At 38.6% G+C, this 15,021-nt stretch overlaps 1 pseudogene; it reads left to right on the top strand.

Annotated features, from left to right (window-relative positions):
- The first annotated feature begins 13,293 nt into the window (after positions 1 to 13,293).
- Positions 13,294 to 14,514, top strand: LOC139184834 (trace amine-associated receptor 8-like; annotated as a pseudogene).
- The last annotated feature ends 507 nt before the right edge of the window (positions 14,515 to 15,021 follow it).

The following is a 15,021-nucleotide window of genomic DNA, read 5'->3' as shown; positions in this document are numbered from 1 at the left end:
AAAGCCATCAAACTCATTGTCACTGGCAAAGTCTTGAGAGCGAATTCCTCGACAGTAAATTTATTTTCTGGGTAAGTCCACGTTTTAGATGGAGGAATTGAATATAGATTCACCATGGACACACCATTGGGTAGAAAACTTCATTATATACATGCAAGATCTTGTAAATTAAAAGAATTAATTATGCTTCCAATATGATCTAAAGACTTAAATTCAGTTTCATCATTTTTTGGTCAATATAACATAAAAACCTGGTTGTTATGGAAACAGCATGACCTTGGAGCCAGAAATGTGGCATTTTGCCATTGGTCTTGGGCTACTACTTGTCTCTGAACTTCACTGTACAGTCTCTAGCTATTAATCCCTTCCTTGCAGCATTCTTGAGAAAATGTAAGAGAACATATGGGGAAGGATGTAGTATATTTTTTATTCAAAATCTTCTTTTACCATTTTATAATAGTTTAATCCCTGGTTATAGCTTCTCTTTATTCCTTTGTAATATTTTCCATTACAATGTAAATGCACCTGTGGAATACTTAGAGAGGTCCTGGTTGAAGGAGAGCAAAGAGGTAAGTCTGCACTGTCAGGTGGTCAGATTTATGAGTTCAGAAGTGTGAGCTCAGTGTCGGGTAAAATCAACCCAGAGATCGATTTATTGACTGATTTTATATTATATATATATAATATATATATGAGAAAGGCATGGCAATCCACTCCAATATTCTTGCCTGGAGAATTCCATAGACAGAGAAGCCTGGTGGTCTACAATCCATGGGGTTGCAAAGAGTCAGACATAACTGAGTGACGAACACACTGACATATATCAGTTGAGTTATGTACTATGGGAAAGATAATTGATGTCATAAATAACAATCATTTGTCGAGTGGGCTTCTTCCTGGTGATCCTCTGCTCATAAAATTTCACTTGAGTTTAGAAATTTTACTAATTAACATATGTTGAGACCATGCATGAGTTTTTAAGATTGTCACTCACATTGTACTTTATCTTAAATTAACTTACAATTTTGTTCACTTTTGCATTGTTCCAGAAATTATTTATAAGGGTTTTCATTGATATACAAGAAAGCCCAAATTAAAAATGTATTAAAAAAATAGAACACTGAAGTGAAGGGCCTAAAAGGATGACAGACAGAGGCTGATTAATACATTTTACATGACTCACAAATTTTCACATTGGATAAAAGCCAGCCAGCTTTTCAGAAATGAAGCCTTGTTTTTGGTACAAAGATTGGAGGATGCTATACGTCTGGGTTTTTAAAAGTAAATTAAACAAATTTTTACATAAATTGCTTGATTCTATTCTAAATTTCCCTGGTGGCTCAGCAGTAAAGGATCTGCCTGCCAATGCAGGGAACGTGGGTGTGATCCCTGGATTGGGAAGTTACCCTGAAGAAGGAAATGGCAACCCACTCCAATAGTCTTGCCTGGGAAATACCATGGACAGAGAAGCCTGGTGAGTTACAGTTCAATGAAGTAAAAAAAAAAGAGTCAGATTTTATTTAGCAACTAAAACAACAATAAAACATTTTAACTTTTGTTGTAATTAGACATCAAGATTTAAAAATTAGAGCATCATGTCTCCTGAGCAGAAGTGAATTCACATCAATATATTCTGAATTTTTCTACTTTCTTGCTTGATAGAAATTAGTCATATATTAGCACATCATTTCTGACTATTATTAGACATATGCTTTAAATCAATAAACCTTTCCTGAGATAGTGAATTATTTCTGATTACATTATCCTATATTTGATTGAAGTTCTCTCATCTTCATTTGGTGGTTAAGATGATTTAAAGGTACTTTTACCTGCTTAGTATTTAGTTTACCCACAGTTCTTCAGTTCTGACATTGAAAATCATCAATTTATTTTGATTTAGTGCTTTCAATGTAGTAACTTGCTTTAATCCTATGCCACAAGCTATAGGGAGCCATACTTCCTCATTTTAAAAATGAAAAAGCTAAAATCAAAGTGTTTAAAAGTCTGTTGAATACCATAAATCTTCTGGATTCAAATAAGCACTTGAGAAATAGATGGGAAAAGAGTGGCAACAGTGTCAGACTTTATTTTTTTGAGCTCCAAAATCACTGGAGATGGTGACTGCAGCCATGAAATTAAAAGATGCTTACTCCTTGGAAGGAAAGTTATGACCAACCTAGATAGCATATTGAAAAGCAGAGACATTACTTTGCCAACAAAAGTCTGTCTAGACAAGGCTATGGTTTTTCCAGTGGTCATGTATGGATGTGAGAGTTGGACTATGAAGAAAGCTGAGCACTGAAGAATTGATGCTTTTGAACTGTGGTGTTGGAGAAGACTCTTGAGAGTCCCTTGGACTGCAAGGAGATCCAACCAGTCCATTCTGAAGGAGATCAGCCCTGGGATTTCTTTGGAGGGAATGATGCTAAAGCTGAAACTCCAGTACTTTGGCCACCTCATGCGAAGAGTTGACTCATTGGAAAAGACTCTGATGCTGGGAGGGATTGGGGGCAGGAGGAGAAGGGGACGACAGAGGATGAGATGGCTGGATGGCATCGCTGACTCAATGGACGTGAGTCTGAGTGAACTCCGGGAGTTGGTGATGGACAGGGAGGCCTGGCGTGCTGCGATTCATGGGGTCACAAAGAGTCAGACACAAGTGAGCGACTAAACTGAACTGAACATATAGTTTAATACATTTACATTTGTTTTTCCTTTTTTAGTTACCTTTTACACATGCTAGACAAATCATTCAATTTTACCACTTTGTGTCCTAGAACTACATATTATTCTATTTTTTAAAATATTTCTGAACTTATTTCTGAACTTTCTTTATAAAAGAATACACTCTAGGCCTCATTTATCTCTTCTATGAATTACTCTGTTCATGTTGGACTTGTCCACTCGCCTTTGCTTCAGTGAACACTTATTGAGTGTTTCTGATATGCAAACCTAAGAATGCTTTGTTATAGACTACTCATTCTTTGCTTGGGACCATCTTACCTGCCCTATTCAGTCTTTACAACAACACTATGTGAGAGGAAATATTATGACTATAATACATTATTATTACTTCTAGGTCACAAATGAGAGATCTGAGGCAAAGAGAGATGAGTCTTATGCCCAAGGTGGCATATTTGTTAAACAATAGGGTTGGTGTTCATGTCCAGGGGGTCAGAAAGTGAGTAAGTAGTAACTCCTCCTCCCCTGATGTGGCCCAGCCACTGAAATCAAGTTATTGAAAGCAAGAAATGGGATATTTTCTGCCGTATCAGTTAACAGAGGAGGTTATGATCATCAGCAATTGCAGCCACCATGGAGAATGAACTGGTAACCTTGAGGGAACTCAGGAAGGAAAGAATACCTGCCATCCATGGCTACATAAATTTCTTATGTATCACAGTGCTTATAGTACTGCAGGAGCTATGCACACTTATTTTGTGGTTCTTGGGATCATCCCTTGGACAGAACATCCCTCTCTGTCAGACTTGGGCAGGTGAATTCAGGGCCAGAAAAATTCCCAGACCAAGAATATCACGTTAGCCAGATTTACTTGACCATCCAATCATGGGCCCTCTGCGAGAAATGTACAAAACACTAAAACTGAAGGTAACTTTGAGATGATCTATTCTGAACCATTACCTTTTACTTTTTAACAGAGAAACTCAAATTTTAATATTTTTGTAATACACATATGCATAATAGAAACTACACATACAAATAATATACAATTTGATGAGTTTTGACATTTGTAGACACCTGCAAATTCATCACCAAAATCAAGACTAAACTTATTTACTACTCCAAAAGTTTCTTCACGTCTTTAGTAATGTCCTTCTTGTTCATCCCTACAAATTCAGCCCCCTTCTGTCCCCAGGTAGCCACTGATGAACTTCATGTTACTCTACACTAATTTGTACTTTCTAGCATTTTATATAAATGCAAGCATACATATATACACTTATTTTTGTCTGAATTATTTCACTGTGCTTAGTAATTTGGAGAATAAGCCATGTCAAAGGATGAATCAGTATCGAATTCCTTTTTCTTTGTGACTTTGTGACTGACTACGTAGTGTTGCACTGTGTGGGTTGGCCACAATTTATTTATTCTTCTTATTTGTTGATTGAATTTGGGTTTGAACCATCATTTTTAAAATGCAGGCTGAAGTTTAAGTGACCTGAACAAGGTCAGATACCCAGAGTCTCATGCATTTGCAGAGTGGGGCTAGCCACCACCCAGGGAATGTCTGGCTGGATTGGGTCCTGCTGGAACAGCCCAGTGGTCCATTTTCATCTGCTTCTTCCTTAGGTCTTGGCACAACCTCCTCTTGCTAAGAATTGCCCCACCTCTGCTTGCTTATTTGTGGCTTGCCTGCTTCTAATGATCCATGACCATCTATTTGTAGCTCTGTTTTATACTTATGCAAATTACATATTTGAATTATATAAGCATATATTATATTAATTATAATTCAGTTTAATAAAATATTTGTTATAATATATTGATATATTGTATAATACATAGAAATGCATACTATATATACATGTAACTAGAATGAATGTTCTTAATTCCAAACTAGCTTTAAAGAACTTTATAGGATTTCAATCATTATTTTAATTTTAACTAGAATGATGGTTTCAAAAATAAATTCTCTGATAACTTAAAAAACATGCTTCCATTGCCTTCTTGGACCTAGTGTACTGATGAGAATTTTGATCCCAGTATGATATTCACATCGTTTTCATAAACCTGTTCCCTCTGGTCTCTGTTCCCAGGCACTTTTGAGAATTTCTCTTTAGACTTGTCCATATTTAGTGCCTGTGTTTATTCTATTTTCCTTCTTTAAACTTGATAGGCATTTGCATTTCAAGTTTAGACCCTTTATCTCAGAATAAAATGTCTCAAGCATTGTCATTCCATGACATTTAGGGTGTGTTTCAACCTGGAGTCATCCAAACTGAGTTATTATCACACACAGTGACTAGACAGCCCTGAGATCTAATGCGAGCTGAGGAAGGAAAATATGTAGAGAACATTGGAAGTCTGTGGTTGGAGAAAATACAATGACATATCATTTCCCATTTCACTCAGTTTATTCCATAACAGGTTAACATATATTTCTGAGAAATATCCATTACACAAATATATTATGTAAAGAATCAAATTCATAACTTGATTCATAAAGAATCAAGTGTGATTCAGTTTCACACTCACTTGTAAAAATGCTTTAAATATTATTATTACATATAATTAATGTGTGTGTACTTATTACGTGTTATCAATGGCAATTGCTGTTGATTCATAGTTCAATACTTCTACCCTCCTTTGTGTTTGGTTACATCTAGCTTCTAATCCAAAGAGACAAGAGTACAAAGCATTTCATTCTCACCCCTCCCATTAACAAGCTTCTGAGTTTGTGTGCTGGAAAAATCACAACTTTAATGCACATTTCTCTTGTTTTGTTTTAATGAGGAAAGTCTCACACTATCAGTCACTGGGGAGAGAGTTTATTGAATGGATTTTTAAGAATGCCTGAGAATTTCAAAATCTGCAAATAGGCACTGAAAACTTTGGATAATGCAAGATAACCAAAATTTGCCTCAAATTCTGTCCTTGGTATTAGAAGGAGAAATATGATTACTGCTTCTGAGAAATATGATTATTGTTTAATCTTATCTTTATTTGAGGCAGATCACTTTCTCAAGATGTATGAGCATAAAAGGAAGAGTCAGATAGTGCAAGAATTTTAGAGGGTTCAGGAAGAGCCTCCATTTTTTACCTCATCTCAGCACAAGGCTAGTTGTCCTTAATTGGCCAAACATGAGAGCAGCAAATAACCTAGGTTCCTCTAATAAGTTTTGAAGGTAGCAAAAAAGAAAACATAGAAAAATGCAAGACAACTATTTTCTTTTCATAGCAGACATTAGATATTGCTTTTTCTAGGTGGTTGATTTCTTGGACATATACGTCTATTAGAAGAAATTTTACTATTTTAAATATTTGGAATTGATCAGAGGATGCCCTGATTTATTTTAAGGCTCTAAAAGGCTTACCTGCTAAAATACCACCTTTGGTATTGAGAAGACTAATGGTTCCTGGAAACGTGGGTTTCAGAAACAATAAAATTGGTGAAAAAATCCAAGGAAACCACAGATGCTTGCCAAAGAATAACTTTGCCGGCTAAGGACTTCACAAAGAGCAGCAGCAGCTGCAGGGACAATTTTATGTTTTGGCAAAATTTCATAAAAGAGAAGTATGGGGTTTTTTGCTCAGTCATGAATGACTCTTTTTGACCCTATAGACTGTAACCTGCTAGGTTACTCTGTCCATGGAATTCTCCAGGCAAGAATCCTGGAGTGGGTTGCCATTTTCTTCTCCAGGGGATCTTCCCGACCCAGAGATCGAACCTGGGTCTCCTGCATTGTAGGTGAATTCTTTACCATGTTTTGATATTAATATTATAGGAAACACATCATTTAAAAATAAATGGCAGTTCTATAAATTGAACAAACAATATGAGACACACATCTCTTTGCCTTATTTTTCTCCTTTTCCTCTGATCGATGAGGAGTTGGCCATAGATCAGCACTGATTCCCAGACTGGCTTTTCAATATAACTGAATTAAGATTAAAAGTGAACATTGAAATGAATAAATATTGAGAAATAACTTTACAAACATGTTTTCTTCTATGTAGGTTCTCTGCACCATTTAGGAACCTAGTTGTCACCTGAGGACTTTGCTTTCCAGTAGCAGAGCCATGAGGGGGCTTCCTGCATGTTCCTCATGGTGGCGGAGAATTCACACTCCATCTTCCCTCAAACCCTCAAGGTCATCAGATTGTACCAGTCTTGTCTCTCTCCAATACTGTCACCTAGCACAGGGTCCTTCTTCCTTCTTGCATCTTAATGTTAATACCCAGCACTCTATCATTCTCTCCAGAACTACTCTCAACATATATAGATCTTAAACATTTAAAGTGTAAACACGTGCTAGTTAAGTTGTCATAATAACCTTCTGTTGAAGGGAATATTATTATCCCCATTTCACAGCTGAAAAACCGAGTCCTTGGTCAGTTACAAAGTTGGGGAGAGCCTGGATTCAACCCTAGGCAGAGCCCATGCCTTTTTAAAAACATAGCTTTATTTATCTATTTATTTTAGGCTCTGCTGGGTCTTCCCTGCTGTGTGGGCTTGTCTCTAGTTGTAGCAAGCGGGGCTACTCTCCTGTGGTTCGAGGGCTTCTCATTGCGGTGTCTTCTGTTGTTAAGGAACACGGGCTTTAGATTCGGGAGCCTCGTAGTTGCACGGCAGGAGCTCAGTAGTTGTAGTTCCCACGGTCTAGAGCACAGGCTCAATAGTGTGGCACACGGGCTCAGTGGCTCCTAGGTTTGTGGGATCTTCCTGGATCAGGGATGGAAACTGCGTCCCCTGCACTGGCAGGCAAATTCCTCACACTGAACAATCACTGGAAGACCCCAGAGTCCACGCTCTTGACCAAATGCTAATCTGCCTCTAACAGTTTCTAGAAATTCTCTCCTTCTAGGATATCACCTGCAATCTGCCTCTGTCCTTACTTAGGACTTGTCATTTACCAGCTACAATCTTTTATCTAAAAGTCCCAAGACTTGTAAGTAATCAAATTTTTTTCTTTTTCATTTAAAAGGCATATCCATTAAATGTTTGGACTAAACCAATAAAGTGTGTGAAGCATTTGTCATCAACACATTATTATTTCTGCACCAATAATCAGATATTCAACACAATATTGATATATCTGCATGAATATTCAGATAGACTGATTAAAAAATAAACATTAGAAATAGCCTTATGTCAGTGTTTGTCACCAAATTAATTAGACATAAACTTACGATGTTATCGATTTTAGAATTTTTAGAATGTGGACTTGTACTAAAACCTGAAATCCCTCCAGTTTAGTTATATCATCACCAACACCAGCCTTTCAGGCTCACTTGCTCTAGAATGCCAAATGCAAATCACCTTTCACCTCTTGCTTGCTGGAATTCATTACTATTCTCCTCACCCACCTTAAATGTCAGCACCATCATTCTACTCAGTCCTTAGGAGTGAAGTTGTAAATTGGCAGTAAAGATCCAGCACCTGTTTTATTATTTTTGTTAATGCTTATTATATTTCTAACTCTTGTATACTATACTAACCTGTACTATTCTATATTATTGGTAACATAGTAATTCAGTTTAAGCGTAAGTTAAATCCTTTCCTACCTTACCTCTAGTCACACAATTCTTTATGGTGGGTATTATTACTCCCAAGTCAGAGCTGAGCAATCTGATGCCAGGAGACTTCAGGTAAGTCTTCCAAGATCTCATATCCAGGCACTTTCTGATTCAAAGCCCTCTATAATCATTCTCTAGGGACACTGTCTTCTTAGCTTAGAAGATGATTCTCCCATATGGCTTATACCAAACACATGTATTGTAGCTCTTACTTTTTAGAAATGACAAAAAAATAGAAGTCAAACACAATGAGAGAAGAATTACAGAAGTTCTCTTCAAATAATAATGCAATTGATAATAAAGCTCTCCACAGTATAAGGAGCTGTACTCACTGGTCTCATCTCAAACAGCTGTCCTCTCTAACTAAGTTCCTCATCACCTCTCTGGCCTTGACTGACTTATTGGTGGAGGTGGTTCTGACATTCAGCATAGTGAGGAGAATGAAACGAGCACGGGGTTTGGACTGAACCTGAATTCCTCTTTCGTCTCTGTCACTGAAATTAACTTGTCTAGTTTCAAAATTGGCTGGATATTGAAGTGGGGGAGGATGTGCTTCCATGGGGGTAGGTTGCACAGGGGAAATTTCTGTACCTTCCGCACAATTTTGTTTTGAACCTGAAACTGAAGTGAAAGGGAAATTCGCTCAGTCATGTCAGACTCTGCATCCCCATGGACTGTAGCCCGCGAGGCTCCTCTGTCCATGGAATTCTCCAAGCAAGAATACTGGCGTGAGTAGCCGTTCCATTCTCCAGGGGATCTTCCCGACCCAGGGATCAAACTCAGGTCTCCTGCACTGCAGGCAGATTCTTTACCATCTGAGCCACCAGGGAAAGCCCAAGAATACTGGAGTAAGCCTATCCCTTCTCCAAGACATCTTTCTGACCCAGAGATAGAATCATGGTCTCCTGCATTGCAGGCAGGTTCTTTACCAGCTGAGCTACCAGGGAAGCCCCATGGTTTGAACCTAGAACTCCTCTAAAATGTACTTTATTTTTAAAATGAGGTAAATTATACCTACAATATAAGGTTGATGACTGCTAAATGGCTGATGGTAGAAGCTCACATTATTTACAATTTGCTTTCAAAGCTCTGAAATCTGGTTTTTTGAACGATTGTGTTGATTTTCATTTTCTTGATTTTTTGCTGAAATTTCTTCTTCACCAACCATTCTACCACTGAAATGGAAAGTACCCAGGAGAGTGTTTTCTTTTCTAGGACTGCTGTAACGAATGACCACAATCTTGCTGTCTTTGTTCTCTCCAGAAATGTATTCTCTCATAGTCCTGTACACTAGAGGTCTGAAATCCAAACCTCTGATTTTACAGGTCTTGACAGAACACTGACAGGGCCATGCTCCCCTCCCACAGCTCTGGGTACAGTTATTCTCTGTCTCTTCCAGCTTCTGATGGCTCCAAGCATTCCTTGGCTTGTAGCAGTATCATTCCAATCTCTGGCTCCATCTTCACAAAGCCATCTTCTCTCTTCTCTTTCTCAACTTTTGTCTGAGGACACTACTCTTGGATTTAGTGCCCATCCATGTAGTACAGGATGATCTCATCTTATTAAACTCATGAAGGCATCTTTTCCAAAGAAGAGCTGGCTCTGGGGGTTAGAACATGGGCATATTCCTTGTGGGGATGGGGTACAGCATTGAGCCCACTACAGATGGGAATGTGAAGTCTTCTGTCTGTGAGAATCTCACAGCAGCAGTATTCAGAGGATTTACAGACGTTTCTCACGTGGATGGAGAGACACTGCACTCTTCTCCCAGTGACAACATCCTGAGAAGAGAATGATCTTTTCTCTACCAGCACTGATAGTTGTAGAAGCTCAGAAAGGAGGGTGTGTCTAAATACCATGGCATTTTTAATGCTTTCCCATAATGTTATTCATCCTTTTCCAGTTGCTCTAATGTGTGTTTCATTTTCTGTTTGTTGGTATCCAGTCAGATACAAAAATGATTCTTAACTGAAGAAAAAAACCCAAGGATTGATTCTCACTGCTTGTAACCTGTCATATCTTTGTAATAAAAATCCAGTAATGTGGCCACAGCAGGACTGTGACTAGAGAAAAAGCTCAAGTCTAAGAAGAAAAAAAGTTTTTGGCCAAATAAACATAATGATAATCTAACTTAATGTGAAGATTGTTTTGTAGAATAACTCTCTTAGTAATCACTCCTGAAAATAACCTTCCAAGTTCACATCTTGCACTACAGGGATTCCATCAAGGGATTTTTAATGTATTAATACTAATCCTCACAACCTGTGGATGTCAGCTTTTGCAGTTGCTTCCACTTGACTTGACTTAATCACTTATTTGCTGTTGCAAAGTGATAGCTTAATCTCTGAAGTGAACTGGACAAGGCCCTTATGTGGCTAAGTGGACTTCGTAGATGTGGTTAAGGATTTTGAGATGGCAAGATTATTTTTGACTATCCAGATGAGCTCAATGTAATCACAAGGGTCATTAAAAATGAAAAAGGGAGATGAGGGAAGAGTCAGAGTCAGAGATTTGAAGATGCTATTCTGTTTGGCAGAGAAGGCAATGGCACCCCACTCCAGTACTCTTGCCTGGAAAATCCCAAGGATGGAGAAGCCTGATAGGCTCATGGTGTCTTTGTCTTCCCTACTCATTCCCATTAATTCTCAATCTGCTGCAATTGGAGTCTATCTCTAATATTCCACCAGAAGAGGTAGAATCATGTTCATCATGATCCAGTTTTTAATGACAACAAACAATTCTCAGTTTTTATTTAACCTGACCCGTCACTAACCTTTGACACTCCTGGTATTCTCTCCTTCACGAACCACTTTCATCCCGTGGGAGTCTGTGGGACCACTTTTTCATCTTTTCTCATCTGTATTTGTTTGTAGGCATAACTTTGAAGTTGGTGCACATCCAGGTCCTTCTATTTTCACTATATACCTTCCAAAGTAGTCAACAATTGTTTATTGAGTATCAGATATATATCCTAGGCTTTATGACAGGTGTATAGCAGGCAAACACATTTACTTCTCAAAATTTCATGTGATCATATCAGGCAAAGTTTATTTTCTGAGCTAAAAATTTACAGACTAAACCACTCACTAAAGAACCTCAGTTTTATGTCCCTCTGACCACTCCCAACTTAACCCATCATCTTTCTCCCTAGTGTACTCTTTCTCCTATTGCATCTTTCTTGTTGGCAAGCTAAAAGCCTGGAACCATCCTTGATTCTTGCTTCCATTATGCACCCCAAACCTCTCTACCCTCTCAGTCTTTAAATTCTATATGTCATATTATCAAAAAAGGGGGAGGCAAGGTTACTAAATAAGAGTGGGAAGAAATCAAGTTATATTTGAGAATTGAAAAAAAAGTAATGATAGTAATCCCCAGAAGAATTTGGTAGATGATTAATTGAATAATTGTTTTCATGGGAGGGATTCTCTTCCACCTGAGCCCCAACCCCTTGGCTCTTTGGGCCCAGTTCAGCCTCTCCTTCCTCACCCAGACTTACTAGCACTGCCACTCCCCTCTCCATCCTATATGAGGACTGGATATGATGCAGGAAAGGTTGTGGTCATGTGTGCACTGAGCAGTCTCAGGGCAAGCACGGCAAGTGTTATCCCATCTCAGGCTGGTAGGGCACAGCATGTTACTTGAGAGATTCAGGGAGTCCAAGCCCCTCCTTCACCAGTTCAGGTACTGTGAGGTTCCTGATGTGGAGGCTGCCATCTCAGGGAGTTGTCTATCTGCCTTTGGTTGAGGTGGCAGGCCCAGGAGAAGGGCAGATACCTGGCTCAGCTTCCTCACTCCAACCTGAGCCTGGACTATTATTTCAGCGGTTGGTGAGAGGGGGAGCCTGGTAGTGGTTGGATCACTGAGTCACAGAGCAGGGTCTCCAGGCACCTTTGAGGACCTGCACTTGCCCTGCTAATATCTGCATGTCTGAGAGAGAGGCATTCCATAGCAAAAATCAAACATCTTGGTAGGTGAGAGAAACTGCAGAGAAGGGGAAAAGCTTGATACTTTGAGGGCACTATTTTTCATGTTTTTGAATAAAATCTCCACATTTTTCTTTTGCCCAACCCTGCAAATTGCACAACCAGTCTTATAAACAGTGAATAGGTAACATTATTGTCAAATACAGGATAAGGCTATTTCAGAACAGTTGAATTAAAAGAAATTTCTCTGTTGTGAAAATTGTAAGGATTTTGATAAAGTAACAGGGCACAGAGAAATATGTTCTGTAGAACTTTTTAATTATAATGACCTAAAGTAAGTTTCCTTTCATGAGTCATACCTTACACTACCAGGGTTGCTTGTAAGGAATTTATCATGGACCAAGTTTATTGGCTGGCTTCTTAAAGCATCCTGGGTGTTAACTTCTCAGATGTGAAGGTGGAAGTCTATCAAGATGTGACTTTTTAAACATGCAATTGTTGCATGTGATTATCCTTCATAAGGGGGCTTCCCAGGTGGCTCAGTGGTGAAGAATCTGCCTACCAATGCTGGAGATGGAGACATGAGTTCATTCCCTGGGTCAGGAAGATCCCCTGGAGTAGGAAATTGCAACTCACTCCAGTATTTTTGCCTGAAAAATGCCATGGTTGGAGGAGCCTGGTGGACTACAGGACATGGGTCGTTAAGAGTTGAGACAATTGAGTGACTGAGCAACTAAGCATGCACACATAACCTTTGTAAGGAAGAAATCCACAGGTATAAAGGACCAAGTAATTAAATTAAATTTCTTCAATTATGAGGCAATGTGTTTTCTGGACTGATGAAAAATCATAGTAGATTTGCTTAGAGTTAACTATCTAGGAGATTTAGGTATAGAAATATTATGTGAACATAGTAAGAATGTATTCCTGAGTTTTAAAAATTCTTTTAGTTTCTCTCATAACAAAACGGGAAAAGGACAAAATATGAGACAATTTTTAAAAGTAGTACTCAAGTATGCAGTTTTATTTTATTTTATTTTTTTTTAATTTTCAGAATTGAAGACCATTTTTCTGAAAAGCAGAAACAAAGCAAGCATCCAACTGCAGAACCATGGCCAGCAATCTTTCCCAACCTGAAACCGTGCAGCTCTGCCATGAGAATGTGAACACATCTTGTATTAAATCTCCTTTGGGTCTTTATTGGCTATCTTTGGAAACTTCTTGGTGATGATTTCAGACTTCAGTTCTTCACTTCAAGCAGCTGCATTCTCTAGCCAATTTCTTGATCACCTCTTTGGCCTGTGCGGAGTGACTGTGATGCTCTTCAGCATGGTCAGGTCCGTGGAGAGCTGCTGGTACTTTGGAGCCAGATTTTGTGTGCTTCACAGTTCCTGTGATGTGGCATTTTGTTACTCTTTTCTCTTCCACTTGTGCTTTATCTCCATCGACAGGTACGTTGCTGTTACTGATCCCCTGGTCTATCCCCCCAAATTCAAGGTGTCTGTGTCAGGGGTGTGCATCAGCATCTCCTGGATTCTACCCATTGTGTGCAGCGGAGCTGTGTCCTACACAGGTGTCAGTGATGATGGGATGGAGGAATTAGTAAGTGCTCTCAACTGTATATGGGTTTTGTTAAGTGTTTTGTTATTTTTTATACCTACCATTGTTATGATAATTCTGTATGGCAAGATTTTTTTAAATAGCTAAACAACACAGAGAAGGCAATGGCACCCCACTCCAGTACTCTTGCCCGGAAAATCCCATATTGGAGGAGCCTGGTAGGCTGCAGTCCATGGGTTCTCTAAGAGTCGGACACGACTGAGCGACTTCACTTTTACTTTTCACTTTCCTGCATTGGAGAAGGAAATGGCAACTCACTCCAATGTTCTTGCCTGGAGAATCCCAGGGACAGGGGAGCCTGGTGGGCTGCCATCTCTGGGGTTGCACAGAGTTGGATTCGACTGAAGTGACTTAGCAGCAGTAAACAACAAGCTCTAAAAATTGAAAATACTGGTAGCAAGCAGAATCAGAGAGTTACAAATCCAGAGTGGCAAAGAGAGAGAGAAAAGCAGCTAAAACACTGGGTCACAGTAGTAGCATTTCTGATTTCATGGTTACCATATACAGTTGATATACTAATTGATGCCTTTATGGATTTCATAAACCCTCCCTATATTTATGAGATTTGCTGTTGGGGTTCCTATTACAACTCAGCCATGAACACTTTGATTTATACTTTATTTTACCCTTGGTTTAGGAAAGCCTTGAAAGCTATTTTAAGTGGGGAACTTTTAAGGATAGTTCATCAACCACTAGCTTATTTTCAGAGTAAATGAAAGCACTAAGTTGAAAAATTTAGGACTATTTTTGAAATTATGAATTTATGATGAAATTAGATACAAAAAAATGAATAAAGCTTTTCAAAATTGGGGATATATATATATATATATATATTTCAAATTATCCAGGAGCAAAGTCACAGACAGGTGCCTTCATTATATAATAAAGATATTTATTGCACTAAGTAATAAAGGCATGTCCTTGAGGAGGGCCTGGCAGCCCACTCCAGTATTCTTGTTTGGAGAATTCCATGGACAGAGGAGCCTGGGGGGCTACAGTTCATAGGCTCAGCAAGAGTTAGACACAACTGAAACGATATAACAAAGTAATAAATGATTAAGTAGTTTACTTGTATCATCTGTCTTGATGCTTTGTACACATTCTTACTATATGTACTTGTTATACTATATGTATATGCATTCTATATGTACCATATATCCATTTCTGTGAATCCTGAATCTCATTTTTCGTTCTCAAATCTGTAATCATTTTCTCATTT

Source organism: Bos indicus, chromosome 9 (genome assembly GCF_029378745.1).
Source record: "Bos indicus isolate NIAB-ARS_2022 breed Sahiwal x Tharparkar chromosome 9, NIAB-ARS_B.indTharparkar_mat_pri_1.0, whole genome shotgun sequence".
Lineage (NCBI taxonomy): Eukaryota > Metazoa > Chordata > Mammalia > Artiodactyla > Bovidae > Bos > Bos indicus.
This window is presented reverse-complemented; position numbering and strand designations above follow the sequence as displayed.